The sequence below is a fragment of the Topomyia yanbarensis genome, chromosome 1, assembly GCF_030247195.1.
Source record: "Topomyia yanbarensis strain Yona2022 chromosome 1, ASM3024719v1, whole genome shotgun sequence".
NCBI classification, from domain to species: Eukaryota; Metazoa; Arthropoda; class Insecta; order Diptera; family Culicidae; genus Topomyia; species Topomyia yanbarensis.
In genome coordinates, this window is record NC_080670.1 from 106,929,303 (window position 1) to 106,956,846 (window position 27,544).

Sequence of the window (27,544 nt, forward strand, 5' to 3'; positions counted from 1 at the left end):
TAAATCATCAATGGGGAAACATGTGGCTCTGCATAAACAACCATGCGGTAGTATGCGGCTAACCGACATTTGTGATTTCTTACATGTTTCACCATCGTGCTATATGAGTCGGACCGGACTAAGTAGCAAAATCTCAAAAGATGAGATGATGATAGGATTGAATCAAAAATTTCTTCTTCAGCTACCTTTCATTTGCGCCAGATTTGAATATTATCATTAGCATGAATTATGAAATGAATCCATTTGCGAATAATACCGTAAACAATGCAAAGATTCAATCTTTGTATCAATGTAATATCGCTTAGTTCGGTCTGGCACAAAACCGACATCATGCATGCGAGTGCGCTTTGTATTCATTTTAACTGAAGTTAGAATGGACATACGGCATTTGATAAAAATGTGGCTGCAAATATGGGTATTTCATCAACTTTACTAAAATATGAATAACTCAAAAACGAAGCATCGTAGCTATGTAATGTAAGCGAACGAAAAATTCGCTGGGAAATCTGGGGAATGGCTTTCGGGGGAATGGTATACGACCATCTTTCTATATCAACTTTTGTTATTATGATGACTCTTTAAAATGTAAATCCAATAGATTTTGTCGTTAAGATATGAGACATTTCCATGAAAATTTCTCAAAGAGATTCTATGGTATTATGTGGTTAAAGTTAACACATTGGAAAATTTTCTACTAGAATCGAAAACGAGGGACAAGCACTAGCAGGCTTGAGTGCGTCGTATTGAAAATACCAACGTATTTTGAATATAATTAAAGTAAATAATGAAAGTATTTTAAAAATACTTCTGTTGTACTTAATAAGGTACTTAATGAAATTAATTTCAATATGTACGCAGTGTTAGAAATTTTTCATAAGAGATTTTTCTAACCAGAACAGGACCTTAAGGTTAAAACCTCTATGATCGAAATAAAAAAAAAATATGTACATGCCTGAAATATTTAAAGTACATCTTGACTGTAATTAAAATATTTAGCGTACCTAAAATACGAAGGCGCTGTACATAAAATCGTTTCAGTAATTAAAGTACAATGAATTTGACGCGCACTTTTTTAAATCTTCGCGGTACTTAATGTACTTTATGGTAAGGGATTTGTCGAGCTCAGGATCGCTTCACGGTACATATATGCATACGTTTCAAGTTGGCTGAAAGCCTTCATGTATCAACCAGTAAATTGCTCAAGGGAGCACTATATTGAGAGTGGGCGAATTACCCAACAATAACAAAAGACCTCATGATAGCCGTAATTACTCTTCGACACTCGTGTCCCTAGCTGTATTAATTGCACCATTCATACGGTGGTCTAAGCTTTCACCAGGGACGAGACTGCAGGTAACTGGTGAAATTTAAGATAGTAAGTTACTTGGCAAGGACCATGATGAAATGCGAAGAAAGCAATTATCGTCTAGAAGGGACGATAGTAATAAAACTCTCAGACGGTTGCCAAAATAATACAGCATTGTGTACGTAGGCGATCCCGGCGAGGCTCAAGTACCGCCACGAAGGTCGTATATGAAAAAAATAATAATAAAAGTGATCTAGCGACGGTCATGGGAAAATCCAACATAAAGGTATCCGGTCTAGACCGATACCAAATAGATAATTTTCCCCGCGCCGAAAGATATAGAATTGATTTGTTTACCAGCGCAAAGGGTTTAGGATTTGAATTGTTTACCCACCCTAAAACAGGCAGGCAGGAACATAATTTTCGGCCGTACCGAATGGACGGCGGAAGGGAATAAAAAACACATCACGGTAGGAGTGAGCGAGAAGGGTGGATAGCTAGGACTAAGTAGGTAGGTGAATAGTTAGATTAGGAATTTGTATATATAGTTTTAAGAATTTGAAAATAAATCAGTCGTTTATTCAAAGCAGAGTGAGTTGTTAACCAAAGCTGATTCGTTGCGAAAAGAAGTCCTTTGAAGTCTACAGTCTACAAGCACCAACAGAGAAGTATCCTTTATCGACTAACCCATTTTTTTCTATTCTCTTTCCAATTAGGTTCAGCTCCCGATAAGGAAACCGTAAATTGCATAGGTCGTACTTCCGGCTTATGAATTTACTTATTTATCCTCCGGGTAAAAGAAATTTTTAAAAATTATTTTTAATTCATTTAATCATTTTAATTCTAAATAAGGAAGTGTGCGAAGCTCGGTAACACGCCGTTGCTAAGCTAGAACCAAGTCGGTTCTAAATCCCAACGACAGGATTGTCGTATAGGTTGGGACAGCTCGATATTTTCGTTCTTATGCAGTGTTGCCATCTGTTATTTTTAGCACATACTAGACTCGATCGTAGCTCACTTTTTATACCAAATTGAAGTTATAGTTCATTATTTCACAGCTGCACTAATCAGGGTCAAAAAACGAGCGAAAAATCTTTTGTTGTGCTGATTTTTGCTCCATCTTAACCCATTCATGCCCATGTTGTTTGTGGACAACAACGTTTTTAAACAGCTATAACTTTTGATTGAGGCGAGATTTGCTCACAAAAACAAGTAAGGCTCATTAATGTGATTATTGCCTTTAATATGAGGATTAAAAGTTACAAGAATCAGCTCTAGAACTGTAGTTATTGCAATTAGTCTGATTGGATTCCAATGGAGCAGTGCTGCCAGGGATAGTTTACGTTGACGACGGAAAAGGATTTTTTCATATATTTTCGTTATGGTGCAATATTATTGAAAACTTATAAAACATCAATTTAGACTGGCGTTGGCTACGTTTTCCACGTAATTGGACTATTGTAATTATTCTAGGAGGATTGTATTGAGCATTAGAAGGTAAAAATCGATCAGCTTCTAGCACTACCATGAAAGCACCTATCTTTATGAAAATAGGCTTTTCGCGTTTCTTGGCCCAACCGTTTTCAAGGAAAAATAGTTTTAAAACCCTACATGAACTAGAAAAAAGTTGGGCATGAAAGGGTTAAATTGAATCTTTTTCATTAAAAATTGCAACGTAATTTTTTTTAAAGTGTTAAGAAGTAACTAAAATGTTATTACTATAGTTACTATATTCATAGTTAGGCGGAGACACTGAGTGAAGCCAATTGAACATGTCAAATGCCGGAGCCAATCGAGCATGATGTCACTTAATATGTTCTCTTTGGATGTATATGGAAAAGGTATTGTGATTATGGTCATAACTATTTTACTCTTATCTTGTGTTATCGAGTGTAGAGAGACGAAAAGAACCATTTTTTCTGTAACAAGAAGAGATAAGCGCACAAGTATGAAATCATATCATCACATCTTAGAATTGGTTTTTCTATTCGTGCATGTAAAGTTCTTACTCACGACGACAATGAAGTTATTAAGCTAGAGCTTGAACATTTACATGGGATGCCAGTGTTTTCTTCCTGAAATAAGTGCTGTCAGTTTTCCGGCTTTTGTGTCCGCCTAACTCTTAATATAGTAACTCTAGTTATTACCGATAAGGGTCTTGCGTTTGCTTCATTGGATTTTTTTTCTTCGAAAAATTGGTTTAGACAAGCGTGTCGTATAGGTTGGGACACCATACAATTACGCATGCGTAAAAGATTGCGTACAAGCTTTACATGTAAAAACTGGTAGTCAGATTAACTTTGTCAAATGGAAGTAAATAAGTCTTTCAGTTACTTATTCTTATTCTAAAATACCAATTAACAAATATTGAACAAAAAATAAATATAATGCATCAAAGTTTAAATTGCCTTTAATTATTTATAATTGTTTGAAGGGGAAACAAGATATCAGCCTCTAAATAAACCAGTCCCAACCTAGACTACATTCCCTTACTTAAAGTAACTAATTATGTAAGACTTTTGACACTGCGTCGTATTGAAGATGCTTGCCCCTCTATTTCTATTTGTGAAGCCACCCAAATAAAATTTTGGAAAGTCCACATGGACATCGTGCGATGAAGGTAGGGTACAGAAATTGACCTCTTTTGTACACGGTGGGGAAAAAGGAGTCAAAAATGAAGATTATATTGTTCACGCTGTATATGTATGGGCCCATACCAAATATCCTTCGAACGGAGATTGGGACGAATCCGACATTAATCCAATATAAAAATGCATGTAGGGGAACTGTGGGCAAGACGGACAGGTGGGGTAAGACGGACACATGATTATTTTAGGGATATAACAATAAAACTTCAATTGTATTGTATGTGTACCCTATCATTATGGATAACCTTGAATTATGAAACACTTAGTAGGCCTTGAATACTGTTAAACGTGTACAATTTAAGCAAATATTGATAATTAGTAGTGCCGTTTCGTGCGGATGTAATTTTCAAATTTTCGATTTTAAGGTTTATCGAGAAAAAAAAACATTTTTTTTTGCAATTTTTTTTCTTTATTTCGATAAAATAACTCTTAAGTGACATTGTCGTGGAAAATAACAGGTAAGTTGATTTATGTGCGAATAAGTACAAACGTTTAAAAATATGTGTACTGGTGGGGCAAGACGGACGGTCTTGTTTAATTCTGGTGATTCATCCTTATATGAATGTATTGCTTGTAGAAACGAAATTCTAGCAGTCAAACGTAGAGAACCATCCAGTTAGCTGAAGTCTCACAAGCAGTAGACTGCAGGATGTACGTTAATGCGACCGAGGCTAAATACGGAATTCCTAGAACGTGGAAAAGGTATACTTTGTGCAGGTCCCATACTCTGACTGCAACTCACTTTTTATACCAAGTTGAAGTTATAGTTCATTATTTCACAGCTGCACTAAGCAGGGTCAAAAAACGAGCGAAAAATCTTTTGTTGTGCTGATTTTTGCGCCATCTTAACCCATTCATGCCCATGTTGTTTGTGGACAACAACGTTTTTAAACAGCTATAACTTTTGATTGAGGCGAGATTTGCTCACAAAAACAAGTAACAAGTAACAAGTCTTGTTTAATTTTGGTGATTCATCCTTATATGAATGTATTGCTTGTAGAAACAAAATTCTAGCAGTCAAACGTAGAGAACCATTCAGTTAGCTGAAATCACACAAGCAATAGACTGCAGGATGTACGTTAATGCGACCGAGGCTAAATACTGAATTCCTAGAACGTGGAAAAGGTATACTTTGTGCAGGTCCCATACTCTGACTGCAACTCCGCTAGCGAATGACGGATCTCAATAGTAGCATGTCTGTAATAATATACGTACATGGAACTATTGAGAACCAGAGCTACAGGTCCAAAGCCCTGGTAAAGGAGGATGGTTGTGATGATCTGGGCCGCGGTCACCACGTAAAGCAAGATAGGTCATAACCCCAATTCCAAGGCGTGAAGCGACCCGTGCCGAGAGATGAGTGATCGAGGGGGTGAAAAAGATTCTCGATCATTAACGGAGCCTGTGGGGTACCTGGGCAACCATCACAGTAAGCGTCCCTTACCACGTTACTGCGGAGCTCTGGCGTGGCGGACATTTATTCTCGCGCTACTCGTGGGTACTAAAATGGAGATGAACAAAAATAAAAACAACAATAAACAAACGGAGGTGCCAAACCCCTTTGCTAGAGGTGGTTTGGCGGGGTCTCCCCCCCCCCCCCCCCCGTGGGGAGAGTAGTGGTAGGAAATAGCCAAGTGGTGGAGTAGCTCGATTCAATAATCGAGTTTACTAGCGCAAAGCAAAATATAAGCAAGGAGTTGAAGCAGAGCCTCCTGGTGCTCCGGAAAGCTGTTCGTATCGCAAGACAGGAACAACAGGCTTATGCCAAGAGGGTGGAATGTCGGGAGAAGTCCGACAGAGAAACCCGGACAGTGGCCTCCAAGAGGGAGGAAAGAGAGAAGGCCGATACAGGTACTCAGACAGTGGCCTTCACCTTCTATGGAGCAGCCATGTCGCTCGAAGCGGCGGCCGAGTTCCCCTCGAAGGGAAAAGGCAAGGGCAATCGCAAGACGGCGTTGAACGCGAAGCGCCCTAGGAAGTCGCCAGGCGAGGGTGCAAAAACCGACACCACACGGCGTGCAACCGTTAAGGCCAAACGCCGTTTTGCCGAGGTAAGCGAGGGCGAGAGTGACCTCGCTGGGCAGAGCGGTGGTACCAGCAACCCGGCGCAACCGAGGCAGGGGGCGCAAACCCCTGGACGCTGGTCACCAAGAAGAAGCCGGCACCGATGCCAGATGTACCGCGGCCCGCGAAGAAGGCCAAGGACAAAGGCGAGGCCTTGTGGTTAAAAACCGACAAGGACAAATACGCCGACGTCCTAAAGTCGATGAAGGCGGCCGAAAGCCTTTCGGCCCTTGGGCAAGATGTGCGTAGCGTGAGACGCACCAACACAGGAGAAATGCTTCTGGTGCTGAAGCGAGGCGCACAATCTAGTGCGGTGTACAAGGCCTTGGCCCAAGAGATCCTTGGTGAAGGCGCCCAGGTCAGGTCGCTAGGGACGGAAATGACTCTCCAGTGCAAGCATCTGGACGAGTTCACGACCGCAGAAGATGTCGTCGCAGCCGTTAAGGAGCAATGCTACGTGACAATCGAGCGGCCCTCTGTGCGTTTTAGAGGAGGAACCTCTGGCACCCAAGTAGCCTACCTCAGGCTACTGAAGACGGATGCCAAAAAGGTAGCCGATCTAAATCTTATCCATTGTGCAGCAGCCCAACAGCTGCTGTGGCAGTCGGTCTCGGAGTCGAGGACAGATGTCGCCCTCCTATCAGACCCGTACAACATCCCTGCCGGCAACGGCAATTGGGTGTCGGACGGGTCTGGAATGGTGGCAATCTGTACAACGGGACGGTTCCCGGTTCAAGAGGTAATACACTCCTCCGCCGAGGGTGTTGCGATTGCCAAGATCAATGGTGTGTTCTATTGCAGCTGCTACGCTCCACCAAGGTGGCCAATAAAACAGTTCAACCAGATGATCGACAGGCTCTCGTCAGACCTAGTGGGCCGGAAACCGGTAGTCATAGCGGGAGACTTTAACGCTTGCGCAGTGGGGCAGCCGCTGTGCAAATAGCAGGGGTCAAGCGCTAATGGAGGCGCTTGCGAAACTCGATACTGTGCTAGCTAATAATGGCACCGCTAGTACATTCCGTAGAAACGGGGTGGAGGCGTGGATTGGCGTAACATTTGCCAGCCCGAGTCTGGCTCCAGGCATGGAATGGAGGGTAGACGAAGGCTACACCCATAGCGATCACTTAGCAATCCGCTTTAGGATCAACTATGGTGTGCAGCATCCGAGGGCGGGAGATCCCTGTCAGGTACGCGGGTGGAAGTCCAATCACTTCGACAGCGAAGCTTTCACCGCGGCCCTGGGACTGGAGGCCAACACCGACAGTCTAAGCGGGGATGCGCTGGTAGCTGCTCTATCACGCGCGTGCGACGCCACTATGGCGAGAAAAACACTGCCAAGAAACGGCAGATGCCCGGTATACTGCTGGAGTGCCGAGATTGCAGCTCTACGGTCAGCCTGCCTCAGAGCTAGACGTAGGATGCAAAGAGCTCGCACCGAGGATGCAAGAGAGAACCGCCGTGAAGTGTTTCGAGCCGCGAAATTGGCCCTTAACAAGGCCATTAAAAGCAGCAAGAGAGCGTGTTTCGACAACCTGTGTGAGAGTGCCAACGCGAATCCGTGGGGTGACGCCTACAGGATTGTGATGGCCTAGACCAAAGGGGGCTCTTCACCCCCAGAACGGTCTCCGGACCGGTTGGCGACGATTATCGAAGTACTCTTCCCGTCTCGAGCCACAAGCCACCTGCACTACGAGACAGTGCGGGCACGGCCGAAATGGTGGCTCCAGTGACGAATGAAGAACTACTCGCAGTGGCGAAATCCCTAGCAATGAACAAAGCTCCAGGGCCGGATGGAGTTCCAAACAACGCTTGACGAGTGCCGTTTCCCCGATAGATGGAAAAGGCAGAAATTGGTGCTGTTGCCGAAGCCCAGGAAGCCGCCAGGCGACCCATCGGCGTACAGACCAATCTGTCTGATCGACACGACTGGCAAACTGCTTGAGAGGATTATCCTCAACAGGCTAACCCCGTACGCGGAAGGTACGGACGGCCTGTCAAGTAACCAGTTTGGCTTTCGGAAGGGTAAGTCCACAGTGGACGCTCTCAACTCAGTGATACATACTGCCGAGATAGCGATCCAACGAAAAAAAGCGAGGCATTCGATACTGTGCGTTAGTGACACTTGACGTGAAGAATGCATTCAACAGCGCAAGCTGGGATGCCATCGCGCTCTCGTTACACCGGATTAGCCTACCGGTGGGTCTGTACCGGATCCTGGAAAGTTACTTCCAGAACCGCGTACTGCTATACGAGACCGATGCCGGTCAGAAAAGGGTTCCGATTACCGCCGGAGTTCCGCAGGGCTCGATCCTAGGCCCGGTGCTATGGAACCTCATGTATGACGGGGTTCTGAGACTGAAGTTCCCTCCTGGGGTCAAGATCGTCGGCTTTGCCGACAACATGACCTTGGAGGTCACCGGGGAGTCAATCCCTGAGGTAGAACTAACCGCAGAACACGCGATCAGCACGGTGGAGGAATGGATGAGCGCGAGAGGCCTGGAGCTCGCTCATCATTAGACGACGGAGGTAGTTATCGTCAACAACCGCAAGTCGGCACAACATGCAGTTATCCATGTGGGAGAAGTCGCGATCACTTCACAGCGAAATCTGAAGTCTCTCGGAGTCATTATAGACGACAAGCTGACCTTCGGCAGCCATGTCGACTATACATGCAAGAGAGCGTCGACTGCTGTTGCGGCTCTATCGAGGATGATGTCCAACAGCTCAAAGGTGTGCGCCAGTAGACGTAGGTTACTGGCAGGCGTTGCCGTATCTATCCTCAGGTACGGCGGCCGTCATGGTCAAGAGCACTGAGGGTAACCAGTTACCTACAGAAACTGAAGAGCACCTACCGCGTGATGTGCCTCAGAGTGACATCTGCCTACCGCACGGTATCACACGATGCATCCTGCGTGATACCGAGCATAATGCCAGTCGGGCTGGTCATTCGGGAAGATGAGGAGTGTTTCGAGCTACGTGGAAATAGGAAAGCCCGCGAGCGCACCAGGGTGACCTCGGTCGCCAGATGGCAGCGTGAGTGGACAACTCCTCGAAAGGTAGGTGGACCAACCGGCTGATACCTAGCATATCGAGCTGGGTGGGAAGACCCCATGGGGAAGTTCACTTCCACCTGACACAATTCCTGTCAGACCATGGCTGTTTCCGATAGTACCTCCACAGGTTCGGGCACGCGGAGGTCTGCCTGCCTGCCCGAACTGCCCAGGTGTAGACGAAACTGCCGAACACATACTGTTCGTATGTCCTCGGTTTGACGTCGAAAGAAGAGCAATGCTTGACGTCTGTGGCTGGGACACAACCCCTGATACCCTTATTCAGCGGATGTGTCAATCGGTGGAGAAGTGGAACGCAGTCTCGGCTGCTACCACCCAGATTGCCTGTAGGCTACAGGTAATCTGGCGAACCGAGCAACAGACGACGGGCACGGCTAACTAGTGATTGGTTAGTTGAGCGAAAAAAGCCAAGCGCAAAAAAGGGAGTGAATGGTCTGTTCATGGTGAGGCAGGTTTGGCGCAGCGACTGGCAACCGCGTAAGGGGTAAACCCAGCCACCCCGAAGCAAGACAGAAGAGTGAGTGTATAGGCGTATAAGTGGACTGCCTTATGCCAAGACGGGAGGGTCGTAGTGTAGTATGTTGGGACTTAGCTATCGATGCCTCATGGCGTGGCAGAGGAGTGAAAGGGTGAGCATCCAAGTCAGTCTCACACGGCATGTTAAGGGTGAGCACAAAAATCAGCCTCACATGGTATGGTAGAGGCTAGCACAAAAGTAAGCCTAGCAAGGAATGAAAAAGGTGAGCACACAAGTCAGCCTCGCATGGTATGTCAGAAGTGGGGCCTAAGAAAAATGTCCCACATGGGATGCCAGGGTGAGTGACAGAGATACAATAGAGTGGCACGATCGAGAGTGAACCAGGTGATAGGGTGAGCACCCATATCAGCCTCACATGGACGTATGAACGCGTGAGTGAGAGTGAATGAGTACATTAAGTACAGCCATCCTCCCAGAAGTAATACCGAGAGGTAGTCCCTGGGAGAAACGATGGCGGAGCCCAATGGAGTTTAGTCGGTATTAATGGCAGCGTCACCATTCGAGCCCGACACGCCCCCAGTGCACCCCGTGCGGTAGCTTGGACCCTACCAATAGCACGTGTACTGAGCTAGGACGTAAAGGTCTTCTCCATTGTAAAAAAATACTCTGACTGTGTGTAATCAAGGAACTGATGATGCCAATTATGCATTTAGTATATAATTTTCTCGTTTTGTATAAGTGATTGTGACTGATCGTTGGAACTGATTATATAGCTCTCTTTATGACAACGTCAAAAATTTTACCAGAAAATATATCATTTGCTTTAACTCTAAATCGAACCCCAGAACATTATTTTTCACCTCGAATTGAACATATATATTAAGAAGAACCACAATCTATTCAAAATACCAATTAGAAACAGTAAATTTTAATATTTTGTGTTGGGATCATCATTTCTGCAACACTCCCACCATATGTTCGTTTCAGCCGCAGTCTGGAAAAAGATCAGATATTTCTTCAGATGGGCACTCGAAAGCCAACATATGGAGCTACAACATAGAGTATTACATGTTGACAAAAACATGCCCTTGCTATGTTATATTTCAGTATATCCTTAATATGTCCGTCTAACCCCCAGCTCCCATATGGAATAGTGAACGTTATAACTGTATAGTTTGACATGATGTACCATCAAATCGTTCTAAATATTCTATGTGTAAAAGCATTTATGTAATAAAAATGTATAAAAGTCGTAACAAATTACTTTTATTACCATATGTAAGATTACTTATCCCTCACCAGGACTAAAAGGAAAAACGGCCCAATTCGACTTGGGCCGTTCTTCCTTTTGAATACTTGAAGATTTTTTCGAATGCTAAGCAATATTTTATTCAAATAAATTTCTTCAAATTCAGTTTTTTGGTCAGAAGTCGATGCCATTGCATTCATTACATAATAACATTCAATAATTTGTAATTAACCCACAACGTGAACAAAATATACACATAGCATCTAAAGTTCGTGGCTGTCGATCCATTGTATGTATGTGCAAATCATACTGAATATTCAATAGACTTTTCCACCATTATATTGAACATAACAATCCATGCAATTTTAGTTTGGACAAACGAGAAAGGCACAATAACACGATTAAAACAGGTTTTGTTTTTGTGAAAAATGTCAATTATTTCATGCTGAAGTATACATTCCCTGTAAATTTTTCGCAGATAGGTTAGCTGTATAAAATACGGTCATCGAACTTTTTTTTTGAAAAGGCCACTTTTACGCCTTTTTGAAAAAAATATCTGGAGTCAAAGTGATCTCATAGATTCTGGAAAATGCTGAAAGCTTCATGGGAATCGACGATGGTCGGTCATGATTTTAAAGATTCTCGGACGAATCTTCATGGGATTCCTCATGCTCTACCTGTTCTCAATCGATATAATATCCGAAGAGTTATAGGAAATATGTCATCACACAGCAAGGTGAATTCAAAGCGTTTTTCATCATCAGCACAACTATACCTGCTAGAACAATTTAGTGCGAAGTTTTATTGTGACATCGTTATAATCGAAAGGAAAGGTAAACAAAATGAGGCTCTAAATGTTACTTGTGTTTTATGTTTGAGCGTATTGTTCAATGTTTGTAGTTGTTGTTCCTCCGCATTGCGCAGCAAAGGAATAGAGCAAAAATTAATGCAAGTATTTCACTGCCAATCACACTTGCGCCAACAATAAAAACAAGTGTGATATTTTTTTTTATTTCGGTAACCAGCACTTCCATACAACCCTGAAATGTAATTTGGCATTAGTGTTGAAAAATTAAAAATAAAAGTTGATTATTAATACTTACAGAAGTGTAAATAACTGGGCTCGCGATTGACGTGGAAACTCCTGTAATGCGTACAGTGTCACATTCTTCTATGGACACTTCTTCAACACAACAATATTTTTAGCAATATTCAAGAAAGAAGACCGATCAGCTTTGTTGTACACACTGGTTTGCCAATCATGTGGGCCTTCTGCGCCGCAGCACTGAAACTGAAAAAAGCAGCATATAAATGAAACGTAGAATACGTAGCGAAAAATCAAAAATATTTGATAACGGTTTCCATATACACCTCCAGCAAGTCACAGCAGCTGTGAATAAAGCAATCGATGATTTACTTACATACTGGGTGCAACATTCGTTTCAACCTGGGGGCTGTCCATTAACCACTAAGAAAAAAAAAATTAGACATTGCAGACCCTCACGTTCAAAATATTTTTATCGAGCGTCATCTTTGGTTAGAAATTCCACTTCAATAAAAAATCCTAGTGGTTTTAAAAGGGTCATATTTCGTCATTATTTATTTTTATTAAATTTATTAATAATACACTATCAGCCGAATACAATAAAATGGGAAAAACCTGTCTTAATCCACCTAGCGGTGCAATTGTGCCTTTCTCATTTCTCTAAACTATGGCACGGAGGCTTTTTATGTTCAACATAATTGTGGAAATGTCCATTACATTCTTAGTACACTTTGCACTTATACACAATGGCTTGCCAGCCACGAACTTGATGAGCTACATGTAGACGGTGAAACACTTGAAACAAAAAATATCATACTTCATTAGCCTTATCAGCATTAGATCAATGTTATCTGCTTGCTAACTCATTTTTTCATGCGGGGTGGGTATGTGAGGAGGGCGAAAGTCCCATGAACGAACGACTCCCCAGCTTAAATTGGTATGCTTTGTGATATAGTGGTGGTTCAAAGATGATGGGGTTGAAAAGGAGGGGTACGAAGGCTAGATGGGGTGGTGGTCTGAGGGGTGATTTAAGGAGATTTTTAAGGGAGGGGAGTGAACAGTAAAAAAAATTGGCCGGGATTAGGTTGACGTTTTTCAGAGTGATTGCATAACCTTTCTATATGAGAAAGGCAAAAATGTGCCAAAATCCAAAAAAGTTAATCGTCGTTAAATTTTTTTCGAGTTTGCATCAAATCTCAACGTTTCATGCACCTTGAAGACATTTAGCACCAAAAATAAAAATTCTATTTTTAATTTTTCCTATAGTTTATATGAGAAATTTCTGTGTGGCCGCACTCTTAAACCCGTAATTCCGGAACCAGAATTCCGATTGATCCAAAATTCAACAGCAGCTGATGGGAAGGTTGCACCTTTCATTTGAGACTAAGTATGGGCAAATCGGTCCAGCCATCTCTGAGAAAAATGAGTGACATTATTTGACACATACGCACATACATACACACACGTATACACAGACACACACACACACACACACACACACACACACAGACTTTTTCCGACCTCGACGAACTGAGTCGAATGGGATATGACAATCGGCACTCCGGGCCGGAATTAGGTTGATATTTTCAGTGATTGCATAACCTTTCTATAAGAGAAAGACAAAAATGTGCAAAATCCAAAAAAGTGAATCGTCAATTTTTTTTTCGAGTTTGCATCAAATCTCGACGTTTCATGCACCTTGAAGACATTTAGCATCAAAAAAAAATTCTATTTTTAATTTTTCCTATAGTTTATATGAGAAATTTTTGTGTGGCCGCACTCTTAAATCCGTAATTCCGGAACAAGAATTCCGATCGATCCAAAATTCAATAGCAGCCGATCATTTGAGACTAAGTTTGGGCAAATCGGTCCAGCCATCTCTGAGAAAAATGAGTGACATTATTTGACACATACACACATACACACAGACACACACAGACACACACATACAGACTTTTTCCGATCTCGACGAACTGAGTCGAATGGGATATGACACTCGGCCCTCCGGGCCGGGATTACGTTGACGTTTTCCAGAGTGATTAACCTTTCTATATGAGAAAGGCAAAAATGCGCCAAAATCCAAAAAAGTTAATCGTCGTCAATTTTTTTTTCGAGTTTGCGTCAAATCTCGACGTTTCATGCACCTTGAACACATTTAGCATCAAAAATAAAAATTCTATTTTTAATTTTTCCTATAGTTTATATGAGAAATTTCTGTGCGGCCGCCCTCTTAAACCCGTAATTCCGGAACCAGAATTCCGATCGATCCAAAATTCAACAGCAGCCGATGGTAAGATTGCACCTTTCAGTTGAGACTAAGCTTGGGCAAATCGGTCCAGCCATCTCTGAGAAAAATGAGTGACATTGATATTTTTACATTTCTTACAAAAGAAATGTATAGGATTCGCTCAAACTTTGAAAACTTTTTGCGAGGCCCGGAGGGCCGAGTCTCATATACCAATCGACTCAGCTCGACAAATTGGGACAATGTCTGTATGTGTGTATGTATGTATGTACAAAATGTCATGTAATTATCTCAGCAATGGCTGAACCGATCTTAATGAAATAAGTTTCAAATGAAAGGCCTAACGTTGCCATTTGACACTATTATTTTTGATTTTCGATATGTTGTTTACTTTCTGAGATATGGGCGATTTTGTCAAAACGCAGCAGGTTTTTTACAAATAACTTTCGAACAATACAATATTATCCCACTGCACATAAATAGAAAGCTTGTAAAAATACCTTTCTAACAAGCTATAGATTGTCTAAATCCGTGCACGAGCGGCGGAGATATTAAACATTTTGTATTTTTAGTCCTCGCTTACCAATTTCCACTAACTAATAATGAGATTGTTTCATACAGAGTATTGCTTTACTGGTGTTTTAGGGGCAAAACTAAACCGATTTTGAATATCGGGGTATGAAAACACATCTACGTGATTCAAGGAATTCGATGTTGAGAACATTTTGTGAATTACCTTTATAATAAATTAACTATTTCTCAAAAATCAATGTATAAGTTCACTTCAAAGACAAAATAATGTGTTGATAAAGAAACAGTTAGTTCTAGTATTTATTCCTTGGATTAGGCATTGCGTTCAATCATGAGGTAAATGTTGGATGGTATATCAATACACAGATCAACAAATAATTCACCTAGTAGTGAGATAAAAGATTTCTAATATAATTATACTTGTGGCGTCACCGAAAGCAACTGTATGTTTGAAGCCCAAAAATCTAGCGAAAATTTAGCTCTTTTGCAAGATTTAGGTTATACTGGTTATGGCGCAAAAATTACTACTTACATTATTTATGATAAGAATGTAAGAAATCAATATATCATAATAATATACCTATAAAAATAATGTAATTGCATTAACCATCATTTGCCATTCCTCACACGCCCCCCTCCATCTCTCTCTATCTCTCTCTCTCTCTCTCTCTCTCTCTCTCTCTCTCTCTCTGTCTCTCTTCTATGGCATCTATCTAGCTATTTCTGTATCCATTTCTAAGTTGTGTGATAAGATCTTCTGCCAATCTGAAATATTTATTAATTGTAATTGCGAAGGTTTGAGAAAACAAAACTATTTTTTGTCTGCTGCTACATCAACTTAAATTCAATTGTATTCAAAGCCTGTATCTACACAATAATTAAGGAAGTTCATGGCTATATAAGAAAAATATTTGGCTTAACTGGGTAATATGAAAGTTTGAAGATGGAAATTTTCAAAAGAGACATTCCACGTGCGATATATAAACTATTCGTATCTCTATTGAGTTGTGAATGAAATATATGCTCAAAGACTGAAAGCTGAAGCCAGCAAGATTGGAATTGCCATCAACGTTTCGAAGACAAAATACATGAGAGGAAGAGGTTCTAGAGACGACAATGTGAACCTCCCACCCGGTGACAATGACGAAATCGAGATGGTCGACGAATTCATGTATTTGGGCTCACTGGTAACCGCCGACAATGATAACAGCAGAGAAATTCAGAGACGGATCTTGGCGGGAAATCGTGCCTACTTTGGACTCCGGAGGACGCTCCGGTCGAACAAAATTCGCCGCCGCATGAAGTTGATTATCTTCAAGACGCTGACTAGATCGGTGGTCCTCTACGGCCACGAGACCTGGACTATGCTCGTGGAGGACCAACGCGCCCTTGGAGTTTTCGAACGAAAGGTGTTGCGTACCATCTATGGTGGCGTGCAGATGGAAGACGGAACGTGGCGCAGGCGAATGAACCATGAGTTGTATCAGCTGCACATTCGTTGTATTGGTACGAACTTTTATAAAAAATAACGGATCAAAGACCAAAAATATCCACAAATTAAATGCAGAAAAAGAAGTCTCCCAAAGTACCCACTCTCGATGGGGGATGCAACTACTATGTGTCTTCTAACTTATCCTCGTCCATATTTCAATATACTGAGTAGTTTGAACCATTTCTTTTTCACAGTATTGGTATGTATAGGACTTATTTATCCATATTCCCTGCACGAGAATTTCGAACGAAACAATATGAAAGCTAGAAGGATGAATGGAAAGAGACTGCATTGCAATCAACTGAATGCATGGCTTTTATGCTATCGACATAGCCTAGACATTTCACACTATTTACTTCAATGCAAATAAAAACTTTGAAATATCTACCTGTCTCATTCACGAATCGCATTCTCCCTCTGTCGTTCTCTGTTCAAGGGGCTTGAAAGCACATGTGACCTTGTCTCATTTTACTATTTGGGTCATTCCATGCGAAGTGATCAAGGCACGTGTAATCGACCTCCACGGATTTGAATAAAATTTAGAGGAATTGTTCATCTAGGGCCAATATATAAAAACCCAAATTTTTGTGACAATTGAACCACCCCTCGGGTCATGAGAGCACCCCCCGTTTTGGCAAATTACCAAAACCCTTGATTTTCTTTTGATCATATCTCCAGTTCTATTTACTCTAGAATCAAACCACAAGATGGCTTTTGAAGAAAATTGTTCAAGGAGTCTATAAAAAATATTATTTTTTGCCGACAGTGTTGCCAACTATGCAATTTTTTCAGTTAAATATTAAAAGCCATTTTTTCTCAAAATACGTATATTTTAATTTTGAAAATTTTAATTCCATCGCGTTCCTCAAACATTTTAACATAAAAAACACTTATCATCCCAATATAATATGAGCGCATCCTGAGATACACCGTTTTGAAGAGAAAAAACCGTAATTTCCCATATAAAACCGCAAGCGCACAACACTAAAAAACCAACTTGAGTATTCTAAGTTCAAACATAATTTTTCGTGAAGTAGACGAGAAATGATGAAAAACTACGTATTTGGTTTGCTTCTAGCAGATCAGGGTCGATTTTTATGACAGTTTGAAGATTTTTACAATTTTGGCCAATAAAAATGAATTTTTATATGAGAAAATCGGAGTTTTTCCCTTCAAAACGGTATATCTCAGGATGCGCTCATATTATATTGGGACGATAAGTGTTTTTTATGTAAAAATGTCTGAGGAACGCGATGGCATTAAAATTTTCAAAATTAAAATATACGTATTTTGAGAAAAATTAACATTTAATATTTAACTGAAAAAATTGCATAGTTGGCAACACTGTCGGCAAAAAATAATATTTTTTATAGACTTCTTGAACAATTTTCTTCAAAAGCCATCTTGTGGTTTGATTCTGGAGTAAATAGAACGGGAGATATGATCAAAAGAAAATCAAGGGTTTTGGCAATTTGCCAAAACGGGGGGTGCTCCCATGACCCGAGGGGTGGTTCAATTGACACAAAAATTTGGGTTTTTATATATTGGCCCTAGATGAACAATTCCTCCAAATTTTGTTCAAATCCGTGAAGGTCGATTTCAAGTTTGCATCTTTTGTTGATCACTTCGCGTGGAATGACCCATATTCAATTGCGCGTTAAAATACTGGACCAGTAAATTCTATTCTGTACATAAATCTTTTTTTCGAGAATATGTGGCCAAAAAGTAAACTTCGAATTCGTCAAGTAAAGAAGCATGAAAACAAAAAGAATAAAACCAAAAAAAAGATGGAAGCCCTAGAAAGTCCATTGCATATTTATTAGCCTTTTCTCAGAAGATGGGATTTTCAAAAACATTTCAAAACTTTCTGATGCAATGGTTCTCAAATTCGTAAAATCCGGTTTATTCATTTTCTTTATTCAAAAATGTTTTTGGCTTCAAATATATGACCATTTCATTTTAATTAATTATTTCATTACGCATCTTTTTATTCGTTTTGTTCATCTGCGTTCATTTTACTTATTTTATTCGTTTCATTCTTTGGATTCACTCTGATCAGTTTATTTTTTTGTGCATTTTACTCATATCATTCATTGTTTTCATTGTATGCATTTTATTCATATTTTCCAGTTTCTTCATTTTAATAATCTGACTACTTTTTCAGTTTTAATCATTTCATCCAAATAATTTATTTGATTCAATTTATTTCTTTATATTAATTTATAACCTTTTACCATTGTTCAATTTTTAATTTTAATCAATGCATTTAATTTTGCTCATTTTCTTCTTTTTATTCATTTTATCACTTCAGCTCATTTTGTTTTTTTGATTCGTTTGTTTTATTTATGCATTTCATTTCTTTTTTACTTTATTCATTTTGTTCATCCATCCTTTTTATTCATTTGATCCATTTCATTAATTTGATTCATTGTATTCACTGGATGAATTAAATCAATTTGATTCATTTAATTCATTTGATTCATTTGATTCATTTAATTCATTTGATTCATTTGATTTATTTGATTCATGTGATTCATGTGATTCATGTGATTCATGTGATTCATGTGATTCATGTAATTCATGTGATTCATGCGTTTCTTTTGATTCATTTGATTCAATAGATTCATTTGATTCATTTGATTCATTTGATTCATTGGATTCATTTGATTCATTTGATTCATTTGATTCATTTGATTCATTTGATTCATTTGATTCATTTGATTCATTTGATTCATTTGATTCATTTGATTCATTTGATTCATTTGATTCATTTGATTCATTTGATTCATTTGATTCATTTGATTCATTTGATTCATTTGATTCATTTGATTCATTTGATTCATTTGATTCATTTGATTCATTTGATTCATTTGATTCATTTGAACAATTTGAACCATTTGATTAATTTGATTCATTTGATTCATTTGATTCATTTGATTCATTTGATTCATTTGATTCATTTGATTCATTTGATTCATTTGATTCATTTGATTCATTTGATTCATTTGATTCATTTGATTCATTTGATTCATTTGATTCATTTGATTCATTTGATTCATTTGATTCATTTGATTCATTTGATTCATTTGATTCATTTGATTCATTTGATTCATTTGATTCATTTGATTCATTTGATTCATTTGATTCATTTGATTCATTTGATTCATTTGATTCATTTGATTCATTTGATTCATTTGATTCATTTGATTCATTTGATTCATTTGATTCATTTGATTCATTTGATTCATTTGATTCATTTGATTCATTTGATTCATTTGATTCATTTGATTCATTTGATTCATTTGATTCATTTGATTCATTTGATTCATTTGATTCATTTGATTCATTTGATTCATTTGATTCATTTGATTCATTTGATTCATTTGATTCATTTGATTCATTTGATTCATTTGATTCATTTGATTCATTTGATTCATTTGATTCATTTGATTCATTTGATTCATTTGATTCATTTGATTCATTTGATTCATTTGATTCATTTGATTCATTTGATTCATTTGATTCATTTGATTCATTTGATTCATTTGATTCATTTGATTCATTGGATTCATTTGATTCATTTGATTCATTTGATTCATTTGATTCATTTGATTCATTTGATTCATTTGATTCATTTGATTCATTTGATTCATTTGATTCATTTGATTCATTTGAACAATTTGAACCATTTGATTAATTTGATTCATTTGATTCATTTGATTCATTTGATTCATTTGATTCATTTGATTCATTTGATTCATTTGATTCATTTGATTCATTTGATTCATTTGATTCATTTGATTCATTTGATTCATTTGATTCATTTGATTCATTTGATTCATTTGATTCATTTGATTCATTTGATTCATTTGATTCATTTGATTCATTTGATTCATTTGATTCATTTGATTCATTTGATTCATTTGATTCATTTGATTCATTTGATTCATTTGATTCATTTGATTCATTTGATTCATTTGATTCATTTGATTCATTTGATTCATTTGATTCATTTGATTCATTTGATTCATTTGATTCATTTGATTCATTTGATTCATTTGATTCATTTGATTCTTTTGATTCATTTGATTCATTTGATTCATTGGATTCATTGGATTCATTTGATTCATTTGATTCATTTGATTAATTTGATTAATTTGATTCATTTGATTCATTTGATTCATTTGATTCATTGAATTCATTTAATTCATTTAATTTATTTGATTCATTTGATTCATTTGATTCATTTGATTCATTTGATTCATTTGATTCATTTGATTCATTTGATTCATTTGATTCATTTGATTCATTTGATTCATTTGATTCATTTGATTCATTTGATTCATTTGATTCATTTGATTCATTTGATTCATTTGATTCATTTGATTCATTTGATTCTTTTGATTCTTTTGATTCATTTGATTCATTTGATTCATTTGATTCTTTTGATTCATTGGATTCATTTGATTCATTTGATTCATTTGATTAATTTGATTAATTTGATTAATTTGATAAATATGTTCAAGGTGCATGAAACGTCGAGATTTGATGCAAACTCGAAAAAAAATTTGACGACAATTCACTTTTTTGGATTTTGGAACATTTTTGCCTTTCTCATATAGAAAGGTTATACAATCACTCTGAAAAACGTCAACCTAATCCCGGCCCGGAGGGCATATCCCATTCGACTCAGTTCGTTGAGATCGGAAAAAGTCTGTATGTGTGTGTATGTGTGTGTGTATGTATGTGCGTACGTGTCAAATAATGTCACTCATTTTTCTCAGAGATGGCTGGACCGATTTGCCCAAACTTAGTCTCAAATGAAAGGTGCAACCTTCCCATCGGCTGCTGTTGAATTTTGGATCGATCGGAATTCTGGTTCCGGAATTACGGGTTTCAGAGTGCGGCCACACAGATATTTCTCATATAAACTATAGGAAGAATTAAAAATAGAATTTTTATTTTTGATGCTAAATATGTTCAAGGTGCATGAAACGTCGAGATTTGATGCAAACTCGAATAAAAAATTTGACGACAATTCACTTTTTTGGATTTTGGCACATTTTTGCCTTTCTCATATAGAAAGGTTATGCAATCACTCTGAAAAACGTCAACCTAATCCCGGCCCGGAGGGCCGAGTGTCATATCCCATTCGACTCAGTTCGTCGAGATCGGAAAAATTCTGTATGTGTGTGTATGTGTGTGTATGTATGTGCGTATGTGTCAAATAATTTCACTCATTTTTCTCAGAGATGGCTGGACCGATTTGCCCAAACTTAGTCTCAAATGAAAGGTGCAACCTTCCCATGGGCTGCTGTTGAATTTTGGATCGATCGGAATTCTGGTTCCGGAATTACGGATTTCAGAGTGCGGCCACACAGAAATTTCTCATATAAACTATAGGAAAAATTAAAAATAGAATTTTTATTTTTGATGCTAAATATGTACAAGGTGCATGAAACGTCGAGATTTGATGCAAACTCGAAAAAAAATTTGACGACAATTCACTTTTTTGGATTTTGGCACATTTTGCCTTTCTCATATAGAAAGGTTATGCAATCACTCTGAAAAATGTCAACCTAATCCCGGCCCGGAGGGCCGAGTGTCATATCCCATTCGACTCAGTTCGTCGAGATCGGAAAAAGTCTGTATGTATGTGTGTGTATGTATGTGCGTATGTGTCAAATAATGTCACTCATTTTTCTCAGAGATGGCTGGACCGATCTGCCCAAACTTAGTCTCAAATGAAAGGTGCAACCTTCCCATCGGCTGCTGTTGAATTTTGGATCGATCGGAATTCTGGTTCCGGAATTACGGATTTCAGAGTGCGGCCACACAGAAATTTCTCATATAAACTATAGGAAAAATTAAAAATAGAATTTTTATTTTTGATGCTAAATGTGTTCAAGGTGCATGAAACGTCGAGATTTGATGCAAACTCGAAAAAAAATTTGACGACAATTCACTTTTTTGGATTTTGACACATTTTTGCCTTTCTCATAAGAAAGGTTATACAATCACTCTGAAAAACGTCAACCTAATCCCGGCCCGGAGGGCATATCCCATTCGACTCAGTTCGTCGAGATCGGAAAAATTCTGTATGTGTGTGTATGTATGTGCGTATGTGTCAAATAATGTCACTCATTTTTCTCAGAGATGGCTCAAATGAAAGGTGCAACCTTCCCATCGGCTGCTGTTGAATTTTGGATCGATCGGAATTCTGGTTCCGGAATTACGGATTTTAGAGTGCGGCCACACAGAAATTTCTCATATAAACTATAGGAAAAATTAAAAATAGATTTTTTATTTTTGATGCTAAATGTGTTCAAGGTGCATGAAACGTCGAGATTTGATGTAAACTCGAAAAAAAAATTTGACGACAATTCACTTTTTTGGATTTTGGCACATTTTTGCCTTTCTCATATAGAAAGGTTATGCAATCACTCTGAAAAACGTCAACCTAATCCCGGCCCGGAGGGCCGAGTGTCATATCCCATTCGACTCAGTTCGTCGAGATCGGAAAAAGTCTGTATGTGTGTGTATGTGTGTACGTTAGAGTGACAGGAAAAAAATGACCCCTATCGGCCCATGCCTGAGTCGATTCCTAGTCCCACCAGGAGTACTTGCTCCAAATTTGAAGCAAATCGGACAAGTCTAGCTACCGGACCAACGTGCCTGAAGTTTGTATGGGATTTTTCGACAATTTACATGGAGAAAGCCCACTAACTCGCATTTTCGCCGCTAGGTGGCACTATATGCATCGTATTATCACTGAAAGTGAAAATAAGAAAGATAATTTAATTGCCTACAACTTTGTCAAAGACTGTTAGTCAATCCGGCTTTGGTAAAAGAAGTTATTAAACTTTTAACGAAGTGATGTCTGAGTCAGTTTTGCATGGGGCCTAGCAGCGTATAGTTGTGGATTGGTACTCGATTACCACCAACTATACATTTTTGTGAGATAATGGTTACATTTAGCTGAATAGTATATTCACAAGAATTGTAGTACATAATACGAGTTATGTTTTGGTTAGAAAATTTTAGTTCCACCTGTAACCGCATAGAGGGCGCCAACACTAACTTTTCATAGGAGTGAGATAGAATATCGAGATGTTCGGAAGACTTATTTAAAAATGCTTGCTCTACAACTTTGTGGAAGACACCTAATCTCTATCTCTTTCCGTTAAAAAGTTAGTGTTGGCGCCCTCTATGCGGTAAAATGTGGAACCAAAATTTTCTAACCAAAACATGACTCGTATTACTTACTATAAATCTTCCGAACATACTATTGACCTAAACCTAACTATTATTTCCCAAAATGTTTTGTTCGTGCGAATCAAGTACTGATCCACAATCATGCACTGCTAGGCCCCATACAAAACTGACTCAGACATCACTTCGTTAAAAGTTTAATAACTTCTTTTACCAACGCCGGATTGACTAGCAGTCTTCAACAAATTTGTAGGCGATTAAATTATCTTTCTTATTTTCACTTTCAGTGATAATACGATGCATATAGCGCCACCTAGTGGCGAAAATGCGAGTTAGTGGGCTTTCTCCATGTAAATTGTCGAAAAATCCCATATAAACTTCAGGCACGTTGGTCCGGTAGCTAGACTTGTCCGATTTGCTTAAAATTTAGAGCAAGTACTTCTGGTGGGACTAGGAATCGACTCAGGGGTGGGCCGCTTGAGTTTTCAAAAATTCGTTATTTTTCTGGGCACTCTAGTGTACGTATGTGTGTGTATGTATGTGTGTATGTATGTGTCAAATAATGTCACTCATTTTTCTCAGAGATGGCTGGACCGATTTGCCCAAACTTAGTCTCAAATGAAAGGTGCAACCTTCTCATGGGCTGCTATTGAATTTTGGATCGATCGGAATTCTGGTTCCGAAATTACGGGTTTCAGAGTGCGGCCACACAGATATTTCTCATATAAACTATAGGAAAAATTAAAAATAGAATTTTTATTTTTGATGCTAAATGTGTTCAAGGTGCATGAAACGTCGAGATTTGATGCAAACTCGAAAAAAAATTTGACGACAATTCACTGTTTTGGATTTTGGCACATTTTTGCCTTTCTCATATAGAAAGGTTATGCAATCACTCTGAAAAACGTCAACCTAATCCCGGCCCGGAGGGCATATCCCATTCGACTCAGTTCGTTGAGATCGGAAAAAGTCTGTATGTGTGTGTATGTGTGTGTGTATGTATGTGCGTATGTGTCAAATAATGTCACTCATTTTTCTCAGAGATGGCTGGACCGATTTGCCCAAACTTAGTCTCAAATGAAAGGTGCAACCTTCCCATCGGCTGCTGTTGAATTTTGGATCGATCGGAATTCTGGTTCCGGAATTACGGATTTCAGAGTGCGGCTACACAGAAATTTCTCATATAAACTATAGGAAAAATTAAAAATAGAATTTTTATTTTTGATGCTAAATGTGTTCAAGGTGCATGAAACGTCGAGATTTGATGCAAACTCGAAAAAAAATTTGACGACAATTCACTTTTTTGGATTTTGGCACATTTTTGCCTTTCTCATATAGAAAGGTTATGCAATCACTCTGAAAAACGTCAACCTAATCCCGGCCCGGAGGGCATATCCCATTCGACTCAGTTCGTCGAGGTCGGAAAAAGTCTGTATGTGTGTGTATGTGTGTATGTGTGTGTATGTATGTGCGTATGTGTCAAATAATGTCACTCATTTTTCTCAGAGATGGCTGGACCGATTTGCCCAAACTTAGTCTCAAATGAAAGGTGCAACCTTCCCATCGGCTGCTATTGAATATTGGATCGATCGGAATTCTGGTTCCGGAATTACGGATTTCAGAGTGCGGCCACACAGAAATTTCTCATATAAACTATAGGAAAAATTAAAAATAGAATTTTTATTTTTGATGCTAAATGTGTTCAAGGTGCATGAAACGTCGAGATTTGATGCAAACTCGAAAAAAAATTTGACGACAATTTTTGGATTTTGGCACATTTTTGCCTTTCTCATATAGAAAGGTTATGCAATCACTCTGAAAAACGTCAACCTAATCCCGGCCCGGAGGGCATATCCTATTCGACTCAGTTCGTCGAGGTCGGAAAAAGTCTGTATGTGTGTGTATGTGTGTGTGTATGTATGTGCGTATGTGTCAAATAATGTCACTCATTTTTCTCAGAGATGGCTGGACCGATTTGCCCAAACTTAGTCTCAAATGAAAGGTGCAACCTTCCTATCGGCTGCTTTTGAATTTTGGATCGATCGGAATTCTGGTTCCGGAATTACGGATTTCAGAGTGCGGCCACACAGAAATTTCACATATAAACTATAGGAAAAATTAAAAATAGAATTTTTATTTTTGATGCTAAATATGTTCAAGGTGCATGAAACGTCGAGATTTGATGCAAACTCGAAAAAAAATTTGACGACAATTCACTTTTTTGGATTTTGGCACATTTTTGCCTTTCTCATATAGAAAGGTTATGCAATCACTCTGAAAAACGTCAACCTAATCCCGGCCCGGAGGGCATATCCCATTCGACTCAGTTCGTCGAGGTCGGAAAAAGTCTGTATGTGTGTGTGTATGTATGTGCGTATGTGTCAAATAATGTCACTCATTTTTCTCAGAGATGGCTGGACCGATTTGCCCAAACTTAGTCTCAAATGAAAGGTGCAACCTACCCATCGGCTGCTTTTGAATTTTGGATCTATCGGAATTCTGGTTCCGGAATTACGGGTTTCAGAGTGCGGCCACACAGAAATTTCTCATATAAACTATAGGAAAAATTAAAAATAGAATTTTTATTTTTGATGCTAAATGTGTTCAAGGTGCATGAAACGTCAAGATTTGATGCAAACTCGAAAAAAAATTTGACGACAATTCACTTTTTTGGATTTTGGCACATTTTTGCCTTTCTCATATAGAAAGGTTATGCAATCACTCTGAAAAACGTCAACCTAATCCCGGCCCGGAGGGCCGAGTGTCATATCCCATTCGACTCAGTTCGTCGAGATCGGAAAAAAGTCTGTATGTGTGTGTATGTGTGTACGTATGTGTGTGTATGTATGTGTCAAATAATGTCACTCATTTTTCTCAGAGATGGCTGGACCGATTTGCCAAAACTTAGTCTCAAATGAAAGGTGCAACCTTCTCATCGGCTGCTATTGAATTTTGGATCGATCGGAATTCTGGTTCCGAAATAACGGGTTTCAGAGTGCGGTCACACAGAAATTTCTCATATAAACTATAGGAAAAATTAAAAATAGAATTTTTATTTTTGATGCTAAATGTGTTCAAGGTGCATGACGTCGAGATTTGATGCAAACTCGAAAAAAAATTTGACGACAATTCACTTTTTTGGATTTTGGCACATTTTTGCCTTTCTCATATAGAAAGGTTATGCAATCACTCTGAAAAACGTCAACCTAATCCCGGCCCGGAGGGCATATCCCATTCGACTCAGTTCGTCGAGGTCGGAAAAAGTCTGTATGTGTGTGTATGTATGTGCGTATGTGTCAAATAATGTCACTCATTTTTCTCAGAGATGGCTGGACCGATTTGCCCAAACTTAGTCTCAAATGATAGGTGCAACCTTCCCATCGGCTGCTATTGAATTTTAGATTGATCGGAATTCTGGTTCCGGAATTACGGGTTTCAGAGCGCGGCCACACAGAAATTTCTCATATAAACTATAGGAAAAATTAAAAATAGAATTTTTATTTTTGATGCTAAATATGTTCAAGGTGCATGAAACGTCGAGATTTGATGCAAACTCGAAAAAAAATTTGGCGACAATTCACTTTTTTGGATTTTGGAACATTTTTGCCTTTCTCATATAGAAAGGTTATGCAATCACTCTGAAAAACGTCAACCTAATCCCGGCCCGGAGGGCATATCCCATTCGACTCAGTTCGTTGAGATCGGAAAAAGTCTGTATGTGTGTGTATGTGTGTGTATGTATGTGCGTATGTGTCAAATAATGTCACTCATTTTTCTCAGAGATGGCTGGACCGATTTGCCCAAACTTAGTCTCAAATGAAAGGTGCAACCTTCCCATCGGCTGCTGTTGAATTTTGGATCGATCGGAATTCTGGTTCCGAAATTACGGGTTTAAGAGTGCGGCCACATAGATATTTCTCATATAAACTATAGGAAAAATTAAAAATAGAATATTTATTTTTGATGCTAAATGTGTTCAAGGTGCATGAAACGTCGAGATTTGATGCAAACTCGAAAAAAAATTTGACGACAATTCACTTTTTTGGATTTTGGCACATTTTTGCCTTTCTCATATAGAAAGGTTATGCAATCACTCTGAAAAACGTCAACCTAATCCCGGCCCGGAGGGCATATCCCATTCGACTCAGTTCGTTGAGATCGGAAAAAGTCTGTATGTGTGTGTGTATATATGTGCGTATGTGT